The sequence below is a fragment of the Phyllobates terribilis genome, unplaced genomic scaffold, assembly GCF_046119375.1.
Source record: "Phyllobates terribilis strain yellow unplaced genomic scaffold, ASM4611937v1 Scaffold_3__8_contigs__length_932513732, whole genome shotgun sequence".
Lineage (NCBI taxonomy): Eukaryota > Metazoa > Chordata > Amphibia > Anura > Dendrobatidae > Phyllobates > Phyllobates terribilis.
Window position 1 is genome coordinate 278,018,926 of NW_027362763.1, and position 11,326 is coordinate 278,030,251.

The 11,326-nt window shown below is 40.3% G+C and overlaps 1 pseudogene; it reads right to left on the bottom strand.

Annotated features, from left to right (window-relative positions):
* Window positions 1–9,401: 9,401 nt before the first annotated feature.
* Window positions 9,402–11,078, bottom strand: LOC141258528 (uncharacterized; annotated as a pseudogene).
* Window positions 11,079–11,326: the final 248 nt, after the last annotated feature.

An 11,326-nucleotide genomic window follows, 5' to 3' on the forward strand; every position in this document is an offset into this window, starting at 1 on the left:
GTTTAAAAGATCCTGGTGTAGGCCAGATAAATAGAACTGTGGTTTTCCTCTTCCACAGTTCAAATCTGGGTGTAATCCACCTTTTGCCTTTTTTACATAAAAAAAACAGTTTGAGTGTCTCGCTGACTGTTCAGACACAAATACATCTGTTTAAAATATTCTGGTGTAGGTCAGAGAAATAGAACTGTGGTTTTCCTCGTCCACGTTTCAAATCTGGGTGTAATCCACCTTTTTGCCTTTATTACATAAAAAAAAAAACAGTTTGACTGTCTTGCTGACTGTTCAGACTCAAATATATCTGTTTAAAAGATTGTGGTGTAGGCCAGAGAAATAGAATTGTGATTTTCCTTTTCCAGGGTTCAAATCTGGGTGTAATCCACCTTTTTGCCTTTTTTACATAAAATAAACAGTCTGAGAGTCTCACTGACTGTTCAGACACAAATATATCTGTTCAAAAGATGCTGGTGTAGGCCAGATAAATAGAACTGTGGTTTTCCTCGTCCACATTTCAAATCTGGGTGTAATCCACCTTTTTGCCTTTTTTACATAAAAAAAACAGTTTGACTGTCTCGATGACTGTTCACACACAAATATATCTGTTTAAAAGATTCTGGTGTAGGCCAGAGAACTAGAATTGTGGTTTTCCTCTTCTACGGTTCAAATCTGGGTGTAATCCACCTTTTTGCCTTTTTTACATAAAAAAAACAGCTTGAGTGTCTCGCTGACTGTTCAGACACAAATATATCTGTTGAAAATATTGTGGTGTAGGTCAGGGAAATAGAACTGTGGTTTTCCTCTTCCATGGTTCAAATCTGGGTGTAATCCACCTTTTTGCCTTTTTTACATAAAAAAAAACAGTTTGACTATCTCGCTGACTGTTCAGACACAAATATATCTGTTTAAAAGCTTCTGGTGTAGGCCAGAGACATAGAATTGTGGTTTTTCTTTTCCAGGGTTCAAATCTGGGTGTAATCCACCTTTTTGTCTTTTTTACATAAAAAACAGTATGACTGTCTCGCTGACTTTTCAGACACAAATATATCTGTTTAAAAGATTCTGGTGTAGGTTAGAGAAATAGAGCTATGGTTTTCCTCTACCATGGTTCAAATCTGGGTGTAATCCACCTTCTTGCCTTTTTTACAAAAAAAAAAACAGTTTGAGTATCTTGCTGATTGTTCAGACCCAAATATATCTGTTTAAAAGATTCTGGTGTAGGCCAGAGAAATAGAACTGTGATCTCCCTTTCCAGGGTTAAAATCTGGGTGTAATTCACCTTTTTGCCTTTTTTACATAAAAAAAACAGTTTGAGTGTCTCGCTGACTGTGCAGACACAAATATATCTGTTTAAAAGATTCTGGTGTAGGCCAGAGAACTAGAACTGTGGTTTTCCTCTTCCACGGTTCAAATCTGGGTGTAGTTCACCTTTTTGCATTTTTTACATAAAAAAAAACAGTTTGAGTGTCTCACTGACTGTTCAGACACACATATGTCTATTTAAAAGATTCTGGTGTAGGCCAGTTAAATAGTACTGTGGTTTTCCTCTTCCACAGTTCAAATCTGGGTGTAATCCACCTTTTTGCCTTTTTTACATAAAAAAAAACAGTTTGACTGTCTCGCTGACTGTTCAGAAACAAATATATCTGTTTAAAAGATTCTGGTGTAGGTCATAGAAATATAACTGTGGTTTTCCTCTTCCACGGTTCAAATCTGGGTGTAATCCACCTCTTTGCCTTTTTTACATAAAAAAAAAACAGTTTTACTATCTCATTGACTGTTCAGACACAAATATATCTGTTTAAAAGATTCTGGTGTAGGCCAGAGAAATAGAATTGTGGTTTTCCTTTTCCAGGGTTCAAATCTGGGTGTAATCCACCTTTTTGCCTTTTTTAAATAAAAAAAAAACAGTTTCAGTGTCTCGCTGACTGTTCAGACACAAATATATCTGTTTAAAAGATTCTGGTGTAGGCCAGATAAATACAACTGTGGTTTTCCTCTTCCTCAGTTCAATTCTGGGTGTAATCCACCTTTTTACCTTTTTTACATAATAAAAACAGTTTGAGCGTCTCGCTGACTGTTCAGACAGAAATATATCTGTTTAAAATATTCTGGTGTAGGTCAGAGAAATAGAACTATGGTTTTCCTCTTCCACGGTTCAAATCTGGGTGTAATCCACCTTTTTGCCTTTTTTACATAAAAAAAACAGTTTGACTGTCTCGCTGACTGTTCAGACACAAATATATCTGTTTAAAAGATTCTGGTGTAGGCCAGAGAAATAGAATTGTGGTTTTCCTTTTCCTGGGTTCAAATCTGGGTGTAATCCACCTTTTTGCATGTTTTACATAAAAAAAAAACAGTTTTACTGTCTCGCTGACTGTTCACACACAAATATATCTGTTTAAAAGATTCTGGTGTAGGCCAGAGAACTTGATATGTGGTTTTCCTCTTCTACGGTTCAAATCTGGGTGTAATCCACCTTTTTGCCTTTTTTACATAAAAAAGAACAGTTTGAGTGTCTCACTGACTGATCAGACACAAAAATATCTGTTTAAAAGATCCAGGTGTAGGCCAAAGAAATAAAACTGTGGTTTTCCTCTTACACAGTTCAAATCTGGGTGCAATCCACCTTTTTGTCTTTTTTACACAAAATACAGTTTGAGTGTCTCGCTGACTTTTCAGACACAAATATATCTGTTTAAAAGATTCTGGTGTAGGTTAGAGAAATAGAACTATGGTTTTCCTCTTCCACGGTTCAAATCTGGGTGTAATCCACCTTTTTGCCTAAAAAAAAAAAAAAAACAGTTTTACTGTCTCGCTGACTGTTCACACACAAATATATCTGTTTAAAAGATTCTGGTGTAGGCCAGAGAAATAGAATTGTGGTTTTCCTTTTCCAGGGTTCAAATCTGGGTGTAATCCACCTTTTTGCCTTTTTTACATTAAAAAGAACAGTTTGAGTGTCTCGCTGACTGTTCAGACACAAAAATATCTGTTTAAAACATTCTGGTGTAGGCTAGAATAATAGAACTGTGGTTTTCCTCTTCCACACTTCAAATCTGGGTGAAATCCACCTTTTTGTCTTTTTTACATAAAAAACAGTTTGACTGTCTCGCTGACTTTTCAGACACAAATATATCTGTTTAAAAGATTCTGGTGTAGGTTAGAGAAATAGAGCTATGGTTTTCCTCTACCATGGTTCAAATCTGGGTGTAATCCACCTTCTTGCCTTTTTTACAAGAAAAAAAACAGTTTGAGTATCTCGCTGATTGTTCAGACCCAAATATATCTGTTTAAAAGATTCTGGTGTAGGCCAGAGAAATAGAACTGTGATCTTCCTTTCCAGGGTTAAAATCTGGGTGTAATCCACCTTTTTGCCTTTTTTACATAAAAAAAACAGTTTGAGTGTCTCGCTGACTGTGCAGACACAAATATATCTGTTTAAAAGATTCTGGTGTAGGCCAGAGAACTAGAACTGTGGTTTTCCTCTTCCACGGTTCAAATCTGGGTGTAGTTCACCTTTTTGCATTTTTTACATAAAAAAAAACAGTTTGAGTGTCTCACTGACTGTTCAGACACACATATGTCTATTTAAAAGATTCTGGTGTAGGCCAGTTAAATAGTACTGTGATTTTCCTCTTCCACAGTTCAAATCTGGGTGTAATCCACCTTTTTGCCTTTTTTACATAAAAAAAACAGTTTCAGTGTCTCGCAGACTGTTCAGACACAAATATATCTGTTTAAAAGATTCTGGTGTAGGTCAGAGAATTTGAACTGTGGTTTTCCTCTTCCACAGTTCAAATCTGGGTGAAATCCACCTTTTTTGCCTTTTTTACATAAAAAAAAACAGTTTGACTGTCTCGCTGACTGTTCAGAAACAAATATATCTGTTTAAAAGATTCTGGTGTAGGTCATAGAAATATAACTGTGGTTTTCCTCTTCCACGGTTCAAATCTGGGTGTAATTCACCTCTTTGCCTTTTTTACATAAAAAAAAAACAGTTTTACTATCTCATTGACTGTTCAGACACAAATATATCTGTTTAAAAGATTCTGGTGTAGGCCAGAGAAATAGAATTGTGGTTTTCCTTTTCCAGGGTTCAAATCTGGGTGTAATCCACCTTTTTGCCTTTTTTAAATAAAAAAAAACAATTTCAGTGTCTCGCTGACTGTTCAGACACAAATATATCTGTTTAAAAGATTCTGGTGTAGGCCAGATAAATACAACTGTGGTTTTCCTCTTCCACAGTTCAATTCTGGGTGTAATCCACCTTTTTACCTTTTTTACATAATAAAAACAGTTTGAGCGTCTCGCTGACTGTTCAGACAGAAATATATCTGTTTAAAATATTCTGGTGTAGGTCAGAGAAATAGAACTATGGTTTTCCTCTTCCACGGTTCAAATCTGGGTGTAATCCACCTTTTTGCCTTTTTTACATAAAAAAAACAGTTTGACTGTCTCGCTGACTGTTCAGACACAAATATATCTGTTTAAAAGATTCTGGTGTAGGCCAGAGAAATAGAATTGTGGTTTTCCTTTTCCAGGGTTCAAATCTGGGTGTAATCCACCTTTTTGCATGTTTTACATAAAAAAAAAACAGTTTTACTGTCTCGCTGACTGTTCACACACAAATATATCTGTTTAAAAGATTCTGGTGTAGGCCAGAGAACTTGAAATGTGGTTTTCCTCTTCTACGGTTCAAATCTGGGTGTAATCCACCTTTTTGCCTTTTTTACATAAAAAAAAACAGTTTGAGTGTCTCACTGACTGATCAGACACAAAAATATCTGTTTAAAAGATCCAGGTGTAGGCCAGAGAAATAAAACTGTGGTTTTCCTCTTACACAGTTCAAATCTGGGTGCAATCCACCTTTTTGTCTTTTTTACACAAAATACAGTTTGAGTGTCTCGCTGACTTTTCAGACACAAATATATCTGTTTAAAAGATTCTGGTGTAGGTTAGAGAAATAGAACTATGGTTTTCCTTTTCCACGGTTCAAATCTGGGTGTAATCCACCTTTTTGCCTAAAAAAAAAAAAAAAACAGTTTTACTGTCTCGCTGACTGTTCACACACAAATATATCTGTTTAAAAGATTCTGGTGTAGGCCAGAGAAATAGAATTGTGGTTTTCCTTTTCCAGGGTTCAAATCTGGGTGTAATCCACCTTTTTGCCTTTTTTACATAAAAAAAAAACAGTTTGAGTGTCTCACTGACTGTTCAGACAGAAATATATCTGTTTAAAATATTCTGGTGTAGGTCAGAGAAATAGAACTGTGGTTTTCCTCTTCCACGGTTCAAATCTGGGTGTAATCCACCTTTTTGCCTTTTTTACATAAAAAAAACAGTTTGACTGTCTCGCTGACTGTTCAGACACAAATATATCTGTTTAAAAGATTCTGGTGTAGGCCAGATAAATACAACTGTGGTTTTCCTCTTCCTCAGTTCAATTCTGGGTGTAATCCACCTTTTTACCTTTTTTACATAATAAAAACAGTTTGAGCGTCTCGCTGACTGTTCAGACAGAAATATATCTGTTTAAAATATTCTGGTGTAGGTCAGAGAAATAGAACTGTGGTTTTCCTCTTCCACGGTTCAAATCTGGGTGTAATCCACCTTTTTGCCTTTTTTACATAAAAAAAACAGTTTGACTGTCTCGCTGACTGTTCAGACACAAATATATCTGTTTAAAAGATTCTGGTGTAGGCCAGAGAAATAGAATTGTGGTTTTCCTTTTCCAGGGTTCAAATCTGGGTGTAATCCACCTTTTTGCATGTTTTACATAAAAAAAAAACAGTTTTACTGTCTCGCTGACTGTTCACACACAAATATATCTGTTTAAAAGATTCTGGTGTAGGCCAGAGAACTTGAAATGTAGTTTTCCTCTTCTACGGTTCAAATCTGGGTGTAATCCACCTTTTTGCCTTTTTTACATAAAAAAAAACAGTTTGAGTGTCTCACTGACTGATCAGACACAAAAATATCTGTTTAAAAGATCCAGGTGTAGGCCAGAGAAATAAAACTGTGGTTTTCCTCTTACACAGTTCAAATCTGGGTGCAATCCACCTTTTTGTCTTTTTTACACAAAATACAGTTTGAGTGTCTCGCTGACTTTTCAGACACAAATATATCTGTTTAAAAGATTCTGGTGTAGGTTAGAGAAATAGAACTATGGTTTTCCTCTTCCACGGTTCAAATCTGGGTGTAATCCACCTTTTTGCCTTTTTAAAAAAAAAAAAAACAGTTTGACTGTCTTGCTGACTGTTCACACACAAATATATCTGTTTAAAAGATTCTGGTGTAGGCCAGAGAAATAGAACTGTGGTCTTCCTTTTCCAGGGTTCAAATCTTGGTGTAATCCACCTTTTTGCGTTTTTTACTTAAAAAAAACAGTTTGAGTGTCTCGCTGACTGTTCACACACAAATATATCTGTTTAAAAGATTCTGGTGTAGGCCAGAGAACTAGAACTGTGGTTTTCCTCTTCCACGGTTCAAATCTGGGTGTAATTCACCTTTTTGCCTTTTTTACATAAAAAAAAACAGTTTGAGTGTCTCACTGACTGTTCAAACACAAATATATCTGTTTAGAAGATTTTGGTGTAGGCCAGAGAAATAGAACTGTGGTTTTCCTATTCCACGGTTCAAAACTCCTTTTTATTACCTTTTTCCATTGATAGTGCGAGTGTAAGCTATTTTACTTCACTTACAATGGGCAAGGCGCGTGGCAAGGGATGTGGAACTGGACATTCTGTTGATGGTGCGTGCAGAGGACAGGGCCGTGGCCAAGATGAAAATGTGCCACAACCAACAGCCACATCTTCTCGCTCCCAGTTCTTGACCGAATTACTATGGAAGCACACAACAACACCACTATTGCGAACTGATCAGTGTGAACAGGTTATTAATTGGATAGCAGAAAATACTTCCAGTCACCTGGGCACCACCACCTCCGGTCTATCTTCCACACGGTCAAGTCTCAGTAGCCGTGAGTCCCGACTGCATACTCCTCCTCACCCTGATGCTCCTTCCTCCCACCATGCCGAGTGTCATCAGACAGCAACTGATATCACAGTTGGACACTCTGAAAAGCTGTTCACTGGTCCATTTCCATATTTGGGCCCCTCGCCTAATGCGCTTGAAGTGATGGAAGAGGAGATCCCATGTAGCGATGGCCAAATATTTGAACAGTCACGGCCACAGGAAGGCGACGCTGGCAATTTGTCACAAGAGGTGGAAGATAACGAGACACAATTGCCATGAAGTGAGGAGGAGGACCGTGGTGCGGTAGTGGAAGAGGAGGAGGTAGTGGATGATCTAGTAGCTGACCCAACGTTTCAGGAGGACACGCAGAGCGAGGCCAGCAGACCACAGGGGGAGGGAGGCAGAGTACTCCAACAGGCAGGAAGAAGCAGTGTGGTGGCCGCAGACAGAATGCTGGCAACCGTTCCCCGTAACAACAACACGAGGGACGTTGCCAGTACAACCAGTAGGTCTTCCAGAGTCTGGAATTTTTTTAAAGACTCTGCTGATAACCCCAAAAAGGCCATTTGTGCCACCTGCCAGGCCAGCATCAGCAGGGGTGACAAAACTACCAGCCTGACCATCACCAGCATCATCAGGCACATGTCAGCAAAGCACCCGACTATGTGGGGCGAATCCCAGGGTCCATGACAAGTGTCAGCGGGTGTCACCACTGCTTTTGTGCATGTAAGAGAACCCCCTGTTGTGCGTTCAAGGCAATCCCCTGTCCATACTGCATGCAAAGATGCCCCCTCCTCTCAGTCTTTACTTGTTATGGCAGTTTCTCAAGAAACAGCACCAACGTCCACGTCCACGTCCCTCCGCAGCGTTCAGTTGTCCATATCCCAGACCTTTGAACGAAAGTGCAAATTCGCAACCAACTCCCCACAAGCCACAGTCCTAAATTCGCACATTTCACGGCTGCTTGCATTGGAAATGCTGCCTTTTAGGCTGGTGGAGACGGAATCCTTCTGCAACCTTATGGCGGTAGCCGTCCCTCGGTACTCGGTCCCCAGCCGACACTATTTTGCCCGGTGTGCCATCCCCGCACTACAAGCTCATGTCACAAAACATCTGCCGTGCCCTCAACAATGCAGTTACTGGGAGAGTCCACATGACAACGGACACATGGACAAGTGCTTGTGGCCAGGGACGGTACATCTCCCTGACGGCACACTGAGAAAACATAGTGGAAGCCGGGACCCAGTCAGACCTTGGGACAGAACACATCCTCCCCAGGATTGCGGGTCCTATGTCAGTCAGAGTTGCCCCCACAAAGTACAGCTCCTGCGCATCATCCTCCTCCTCCTCCTCATGTTCAGCCTCCATCTCAGATATCACCACATCAGTTACAAGCTGGAAGCACTGCAGTACTGCCTCAGCCAATTGACAACAGGCTGTGGTGAAACTCATAAGCTTAGGTGATAAACCTCACACTGCTTGTGAGTTGTGGACAGCTGTGAAAGAGCAGGCAGATCTGTGGCACAATGGCCGTAACCTGGTGACGGCTCTGAGGTGAGATCACACACGTACCATGCCTGGCTCATGTGCTTAACCTCGTGTTTCAGCGGTTTCTTAAATCATTCCCCAAGTTGCCAGATCTGCTCGTCAAAGTACGCCGCTTTTCAGCTCATTTTCGGAAGTCGGCTACAGCTTCCGCCACCCTTGTTGTGTTGCAGCAGCATTTGCATTTTCTGGCACACCGTCTGGTGTGTGATGTCCTCACACATTGAAACTCTACCCTTCACATGTTTCAAAGGATTTGTGAGCAGAAGAGAGCAGTTGTGTAGTACCAGCTGCAACAATGCCGCCGATATTCTGGTCAGACTCCACACATAAGATCTCAGGAGTGGACCTGGATATCTGACATATGTACCAACCTGACAAACTTTGAGGAGTCCACCCAGATGGTGAGTGGCGATGACGCCATCATTAGCGTCAGCATCCCACTTGTTTATCTTTTGCAATGCTCTCTGCAGAGATTTAAAAAGGAAGCATTGCAGCCAGAGTATGATGAGATGGATCAAGAAGCCATAGCGAGTGATTAAATACAGCCCAGCCTCATCTCATCCCAACGTGCATTGGGTGACAATGAAGGAGAGGAGGAGGAGGATGAGGATTAGGAAGAACAGAATCTGGTATCATGCGCTGTAGACGGTAGTACCTGTACAACTCTCATACCGTCGGTTTGTTGAGTCGGTTACATTTCCCCCCTAAAAATTATGTTATTGTTAACAATAGAGGAGCTTTCCCTATGTCATGTAGAGCCTGAGGGACATTGGTCTTCACTCAATTAGTGCCCATGTTACCAATTGAGGCCGTTGCGGCATGTCCATCCCCCTTGTTTGTTGATATAATTGAAGAGCTCTGATCTTCAGACGTGAAGATGGTCAGGACGAGCGGGTAAAGGTCTTGATTCCCTTGCCGATCCCTGGGAGATTCCCTGGGAGATCCGTGTATAGTAACCCTGGATGTCGGTTGACAGCATCCTCCTTGCTCTCTGACGACTGGCAGGTTTTCCTCATGCAAATTGGGATACAATAAAAGGCTTGTTTTAGTAAGACATATATTAACAAAATGCAAACAGCAATATGCAACACTCCTTGTAATATTCCAATAATCCATCCACCAATCCCTTTAAACCAATTATCAGGATTCAAAAAGGAGAATGTATCAGACCACCAACTGTCTTTTGTCAATTTGTTTTGTTTGTTATATTCTTCCCTGAGTTTCCTAATGTCTTCCATTTTAGTCTTTAACCGTATGGTAGAGTCGGGGTCTATATAGTGACAACAGGCTGGACCTATAACCTGACAAATCCCTCCTTGAGATGCTGTCAAATAGTCCAACACTAAGGTATGTTGATTGGTCACTATAATAAGCTGATTCTGCACCACAACAATTGTATTAATTACTTCCAATATACTCCAAATTTGGTAATCTAAGTAGTTCATGACTTCCACTAATTTGTCCCACATTTGTGTTACCATAGGGTAGAGGAAAACAGTACTAACTATCTTATTGGGTCTACCCATTTGAACTAAATGAGGTCTTGCTGATGGGCGTGGGGTATTGTCCTTGGCACGTTTATAGATGGTATGAAGAGGGATGGCTCTCATATCTACTTTACTATGGGGAATAAGATAAGTGGCGGGAGTTAGCCGGGCCAATGTACAAGTCCCCCCTACTCCGATTGGGAGCTATTTATACGCATTATTCCCACAAACCCAATATGTGGCTGATGGCAGATCCCATAAAGCGAAGTGCTGTAATACTAATTTATGTACCAAATCGATAAGAACAGTGATATTTGACAACATACACCATGAAGGCATTTGTCCCAGGAGGCTACAATATCCATCATCCGGATTGCCACATGTTGGATCACTAGGCTTATATTCAGAAGATTCATTACAAGGGACGTTACCAGAAATTTCATAACATGTGTCATTGGTGCCTTTTATAAACAGATTTGCATGTACCCATGAGTGATTATGAATGTATCTTTCCAATAATGACGGTTTAAAAGCATCTGCCGTACTAGAGGTAGCATTGAAACTGATTTGTAGACCCTCAGTTGGTATGAAGCCTAAATTGGTCAAGGAAGACTTGTTCCTGGGTACCCATGTGTTTCATTTAAGGGCAAGATATTGTGGATGTTTACTGGTGGCAGCAAGATTTCCTTGCCACCAGGGGAGATCCACCCACCCAACTACTGGCATACCTATAGTGGTGTTCCATAATTTACTAAACTTAGTAGCGCTATCAGCAAGGATGTCGCTACAATTGGGCCAGTTTAGTATTTCTTCTAGAGTGACTGGGACCGCCAGAAATGGCATACTAGCGGCTGAAACTGGTGAGTGAGTACATATCCAACAGTCACTGATTTGGTTGTTCTCTAATTGACTAAATTCTTGTACCAAAATCTGGTGGTGAGTAATCAACTTGTTACTAAAAAGGTCAGTATTCTGTTGTAGGCTATTCCAGGTATTCACTGATTTAACCATACATATTATCATAAAACATCTCAGAATGGTTGGCGTTTGCAGGGTGAAGCATGGATCCATGTTGACTTCCCTTCAAGTTTTACTGCTGTTGGGGTTGTCAGGAGCACTTGGTATGGTCCGTCATACAATGGTTCTAGTCCGTGTTTCCAAACATGCCTCTTCACATACACATAATCTCCAGGCTTGAGGGTATGACAACCTTCTGCATCAGCTGGATCTGGAATAGAAGATGATACTAACGCATGGGTGTTAGTGCTTTGGCAAGCTGAATCACATACTGTATAACATAATCCGTTTCTTCTGATAAT